The sequence below is a fragment of the Euprymna scolopes genome, chromosome 37, assembly GCF_053919585.1.
Source record: "Euprymna scolopes isolate OS-2025 chromosome 37, ASM5391958v1, whole genome shotgun sequence".
Taxonomy (NCBI): Eukaryota; Metazoa; Mollusca; class Cephalopoda; order Sepiida; family Sepiolidae; genus Euprymna; species Euprymna scolopes.
This window is the reverse complement of record NC_136518.1, coordinates 51,257,465-51,264,350: the sequence shown is the minus strand read 5'-3', so window position 1 is coordinate 51,264,350 and position 6,886 is coordinate 51,257,465.

Sequence of the window (6,886 nt, the reverse complement as noted above, 5' to 3'; positions counted from 1 at the left end):
TACAAAATACCCTCCCCTCGCCATGTTAAACAATTAATACATTTCGCTTATATCGTCTATATGTATCAAGTGTTTCTTCGAAATCGGCGATTCTTAAACCGGAATTAGAAGGAGGGTTTAAACACAAAAACAAGTAAGCAAGCTACGAAGACGATTTGATTATATATATATATATATATATATATATATATATATATATATATATATATATATATATATATATATATATATAAATATATATATATATATATATATATGCGTGTGTGCTTGTGTGTGTGTGTGTGAATGGAAAAGTAAGTTTAATGTAAACTGAATTAATAAACTTTATATATATACTAGCAAAAGTACCTGTCGTTGACTGGGTTCAAAAACAGCCTACAGAAAATGGACTCTGATTTATGAAAGTATGATAGGTTATGAAAAGACAGGGTTGTAAATAGATAGCTTCGAATTTGGGGGTATCAAAACCAAAGCAAAATATGATGAAAGTAAAAATAAAATAGATAAACCCCATAATTTATTATACCATACCTGTTCACACCGAAACACTTATCACGATATTCTGTGGATCTATATTAAAAAACCTTATTAAACTTTGTGACATATTTCCATTCTATGGAGGTCAGGCGCGAACGAACTCCCCATAATTTTATTATACCATATTTCTTCAAACTGAAACATCATTATCAAAGTATACTTACGCAGATAGATATGAAAAGTCTTTATTAAAGTTTGTGCCTATTTCCATTTTATGGAGGTCAGGCGCGAACGCAGACCCCACAATTTTATCATAACACCACTATTTAAGTTAAAACATACTTATCAAAGTATTATTATGTACATCTATGTCAGAAACACTTGTAAACGTTTTTTTTTTTAATTTTTAAATTTTTAAATTCCATACTTTGTGGACCAGGCGCGTACGTAGACCCCACAATTTTAATGAATCATCATTATGCCAGATTAAACATACCCATTCCTGTGTCTCGATACATCTTCTATCATTATATGTGATCAGTTTTCTGTAATACGCAACCATATAGGAGCCTATTCGTGCCCAGACACACACACAGACATTCAGCTTTATATTATAGAAGATATGTATATTATAGATGGCAACTTTCTGTATAAGGCAATGGCATTCCGCATCAAGTTTTGTGCACAGGTCTGCTGTGATTATACAGTTCGAAGCTGGAATTGGCTCTCCGGATACTCTCCGGATGGGCGGGTGATAAGGAGACTTAGGTTTGCCCAGTTACCAGGGTTCCACTCTCGACGTTGCAAACAAAATCCGACGGAAAATACGGTAGGAGCTAGCGCAGCTACATGAGTTGCCGTAAAAGTGTTGCAGTGCTTCACAATCTCCCTATTATAGCTCCAAACCGGATTTTTTGTCTGGGTTTACTTCCTTAGCTTTTTCCATTCCCAAGGCACCCACAAGGCAGTGGAGCTAAGTATTGGCTACAGTATTCAAGTAATAATCCGGTAAGTTGCCTTACTGAACGAGTGTTCTTTGACTGAGCTTGTATATCCTTAGCTCGAGGCTTTTGGTGTACCTTTCGAGGTTTCTGCAAGCTGGTTTGCCAGTGAATATTTATGGCTTAACCAGCCAATCATATTCTTGTGAGGAGGAACCCGGATATACTCATATTTATTACATAACTAGTAAAACTAAGGAGCAACATAAAGTGCATTTACACGAAGTTTTCAAAAAATAATTGAAGATTACAGTTTCAAAATAAAAGAGAAAGGCGATGGTTTTTTTATTGGACAAATTATATACATGGGACAAATAATATACACGAAAAGGGGAAGACTCGATCCAGTGCGAGCAGATGCGATAAAGAATATACCAGAGCTAAAACAATATCATCATTGCAAAGTTTCCTTGAATTAGTGAATTACTACAACGTATCCGTCTCAAATATGTACAACCTACGAGTGCCTCCAAATAAACTACCAAGCGCGAAAGGCTAAAGGTATTTGAGAAAATAAAAACATTCTCATGTCTGAATTATTTTAAACACATTATGATACAAGGTGCCTAATCATTATAGCTACAGGTGCTAGTTCGCACGGCATTGGAGTTTGTATTTTACACAGAATTAACGATGGTTCGTTAAAGCCTATTGCGCACGCGTCTTGTACACTTTTGCCGACAGAAAAGAGCTACTCACCGATTGCAAAAATAAGCGTATGTTATCAGTTTTGCGGCAACAAACGTCCACCGTTTCGTGTACGGAAGACAAGTTTTTATTACAAACTGGTTATAAACTTCTATCAACAATTTATGGGTTGAAGAAGGGTCTACTAACACATACAACGAACAGATTAAAGAGATGTGAAACACTCTTTCTAAATTACAATTACAAAATTGAGGTAAAAATCAATCATCCGGGCGGACTGTTTAGATTAATACCAACATTTGTTGAACTCTGTTGTACAAACAGAAGTTCAGATAAAAAAAAAACATTATAAGAGAACTTCGAATAACACTTTGAGAAAAATAAAAACAAAAGCTTCTAAGAAACAAAAAGATAGGAGATAGAATCAGAAGATAACAGCAGGGATAGAACAATGGAAGTTGCCAGAAAAAAAAGATGAAGAGGACCAGCAAAATGTTCGTCAGCATCAAGTACGCGAGTAAGACTGTCAACAATCTTTGTTGGATCATAAGGGAGAAATCATGGCAAAACCTCCGTTCATCATCTGTCTTCATCGAGTGAACTAGCCATTCAACATTGTAAACATTAAAGTCACCAGAGACAAGAATGCTGATATAAGGGTATGCGGGGAATGTCAGTTTCTTCAGAGATACTCTCAAAGATATGAACTCCGTCATTGTGTGGACGGTAGAGGGCAAAGATAAATGCGATGCTGTAATTAAGTGCTACATGAAAAAATATAGGGATGGAAAGACATTATTTATGTAGACACAAATTCAATGTCCATAGCGATTATGAATGTTGGGTTTTGATGTCATGGTCGAGTAGCCTATAATCATGAAATTATTGGGAACAGCTGACAGGCTATTAACAGTTCCATACATTAAGAAGAGGTCTGGATTGAAAAGTGGATTTCAACTTCTGGAAGGTTTGGACGTAAGCCTATAATGTTGGAGAATGAAACATGATCATCACATATCTTAACATATTAATTATGATTAGTCAGTGTGGCTGGACACAGTGAAATTCGAAACCAGAACCCCAGAATCTGAAACCCGAAGTTCTGATACAAAGCATTCCAGATGGTTTAAACATAGATCCCAAATGTTGAAAAAGAGACATGATCTACATATATCTTGCAATATACAGGGATGTCCCAAAAAGATATATACACAGCGTTTTCATGATTCCAGTAGCATTTTAAAATGTATTTTTTTTCTTCAAAAATTAGCCTGCCTGTCATCATTAGGATCAATGAGTATAATCTGCAAAAACAAAAAAAAAAAAAACCAAACAACAAATAAACATCTGGTTTAAAATCATTTCAAGTGTGTATACATCGTTTTGGGACACCCTATATATATATATATATATATATATATATATATATATATATATATATATATATATATATATATATATATATATACCCTCCTATGATTTTTTTGTGTATTGATATATGTGTTGTGTCGTAACATAATAGTAAAAGAAGAAAATCAAGTCGAGGTTTGTTTGACAAATCAATGCGAGTATAACTGACTAGCTCTCTGCTAGGCAGTGGAGTACTCTCGCTCCTTCTCACCGGTGTAGACATTACTTGCACTATATATATAGTGAGAACCGGTGTAATTTCCCTTATGCATAGAAATACCGGTATAGCACCTCCCCTTTGAAAATATCCCGTCTGAGGATTAATAACAACGTATCTGTTTTGGGTTCACCTTGATCAACTCAGTTTATTTCCGTTTTTTTTTTTTTTTTACCTTCTATTCTCAGGAACTGTCTCTTGAAAAGTATCAAACACTGTGTCCATGATGTCTTCCTCGGGCGATCTGGTCACCGAGTATTTTTTCCGCATTTGATTAGTGTGACGTTTGTTCATGAAATCTGGTCCCTTAATCATATAGACCATGTTGCCTATTTGTTTTTCAACAATGCCGGACTCCCAGAAAGTCCTATTATTTTTGTCAATCTTGTAAAAGACTCTTTCGCCAACTTTATACCGCTTTTTTGTTATCGTTTTTTTTTTTTGGTTTGGCATATCCTTGTTTGGTAACAACTTGAGGAAAATCAATCTAATCTTGTGTCCGAACATGACCTCAGCAGGTGTCTTTGACATTTCGATGTTTGCATTCGACGTGACCCTGTAAACCTGTAAAAACTGTTGGATTGACTTACTCGTCGGTGATTCACTAGCTTTTTTCAGAGCTCTCTTTAATGTATCAACGAACCTCTCCGCTTACCCGTTACACTCGGGTGGTATAGTGGAATGGTTATATACTCGATTAGATGATCATCACAAAAATGTTTAAATTCAGTAGACATGAATTGCGTTCCATTGTCTGTGACTATGCAGTCTACTACCCCAAACCTAGCGAATAGTCCATACAGGAAGTTAATAGTTGCCTCAGATGTGGGGTTCTTGCATTTTTGTACTTCCGGCCACTTAGATAGGCTGTCTACAACAATGAGATAATAGAACCCCTCTAGCGGTCCCGCAAAGTCTAAGTGAATTCTCGCCTAGGGTCGGTTCGGTTTTGCCCACGATCCGAATTGAGTCCGAGGAGCTTTCGTAGCTAATGCGCATCCTCTACACTCCCTGACCTTTTCTTCTATATTCTTATCCATGTTTGGCCAACAAACGAAAGAGCACATAAGGCTTTTCATTGTTGATATGCCTGGATGTCCTACATGGAATTCCTGGAGCATTCTTTTCTGTAGTGTTGCAGGAATTACCACGCTGTCGCTATATAACAGGACGTTATCGCAAATTGAATAGATTCCCTCATCCAGTTGGCTATTTTTGATTTTTGCTTTCGTGCTTATAATAAATTCGTCCCCTTCTTCCTTAGTCTTAATCTCATCAAGCGTTACTGGAAGTTCTCTTATTGTGTCACATAACGTATTTTTTTACCTCAACTTCCGCTTGAACAGATGCTATTACCATATCCTCCAATGGTTCTGTCTGCTTAGGTATTAACCTTAATATCCGTCTGATTGACCAAGTTTTTTAGATGGTACGTACTCCATTTTAAAGTTGTTGTTCAGAAGAACGGTACCCCATCTTTGGAGTCTATTCGCCGTATGTTGTGGTAGTCCCTTTTTCGAGCTGAAAATCGTTAATAATGGTTTGTGATATTTAACAGAAATTGCGTACCGTGCAGGAAACGATGAAATTTCTTTACCGCGAATATAATGGCTAGCGCTTCTTTCTCAATTTGCGAGTATTTTATTTCAGCTGGCAAAAATGGCCGGAATGTATGGGCTATGGATTTTTACTTTTTTATCATCCATTTTGTGTAATATGCATACTCCTATGCTATAGGCGCTGGCATCGCTTGCAACTACAATATCGCGCTTGGGATTATATTGTGCCAAAAAACAAGTCAGACGTTAATATATCTTTAATTTCCTGAAATGCTTCTTCGCACTCTTATGTCCAGACCCATTTTTAGTCCTTCCTTAACACTTCATTTAAGAGTGGTCTTAGTTTATGCATATTTTGCACGAATACATTGTAGTAATTCGCCAAGAAACTTTGTAGAGACGCAATATTTTCTGGAGTAGGCATGTCTCATATTGCACTCGATCTATCTGGATCCGGCCTTCTTCAATGTTCATCGATGATTTGCCCCAAGTATTTTATTTTCCTCATGAAAAACGTACATTTTTCTTGTTTTAGTTTAAATCCATAATTCTGGATCCTATCAAATACTTGGTTTACATGATCCTTGTGTTGGTCTCTGCTAGCGCTGTTCATTAACACATCGTCCAGGTACCCTAGTGCGAAATCCAACCCATTTAACATAATGTCCATAATTTGCTGAAAAATCGCAGCGGCGACTTTGATCCCCAAAAGATGTCTGTTAAACTTACACAATCTCTTATGGGTATTGACATATACCAGCTTCGAACACTCCTCATCGGCTGGAACTTACAAATACGCATCACTGAGGTCGATTTTATAAAAATATTTCCCTCCACTCAATTTCGCAAATATTTCTTCGGGGCTCGGAATCGGATAATGGTACTCTTGTAATGCCTTGTTTAAGCCAGTCGAGAAGTCGGCACAAACCCGAATCTCTTTGCTCTTCTTTTTAATGTAAACTGTTGGTGCAGCCCACTCACTATGATTAATTTTTTCAATGACACCCATGTTTTCGAGTCTTTTTAATTCACAGTCTATTTTTTCTATAGCGGCGGAACATCCCTTTTCTTTCTGAACACTGACTGTTCATTTGCTTTGGCTTCAAATTTTGCTACTGTTTTTGTACACCTTCCAAGACCGTCTGAAAATACGCCTGGAAATTTTTTTTTTTTTTTTAACTCCCTCTTAAGTTTTTCTGCCTCCACATTAGAACCGTCAACTTTCTAGCAAAAAGAGCTTAAAGACAGATCTCATAGTCTAATTTGATTTCCGCATGACAAACTTTTTTGCTTTTTCAGTCTTATTCTGACAAGAAATATTCGTCAATAATTATTGACGAAATTTCTTATAATTCTCCTTCGAAAATGATTTTTTCACCACTGACGCTTCTCGCCGTTTTATGCGATTTAATCATAGCCGGCCCCCAAGCTTCTTCCATGTATGCACATTAATAATGAAAATATCAAACCCACTATCAAACTGTAGTCTTACTTTCTTTTTAAACAAGACACGGAATAATAAAATAATGTTAAAAAATACACATTGTTGGTGACTACTCCCTTATTCAAATATA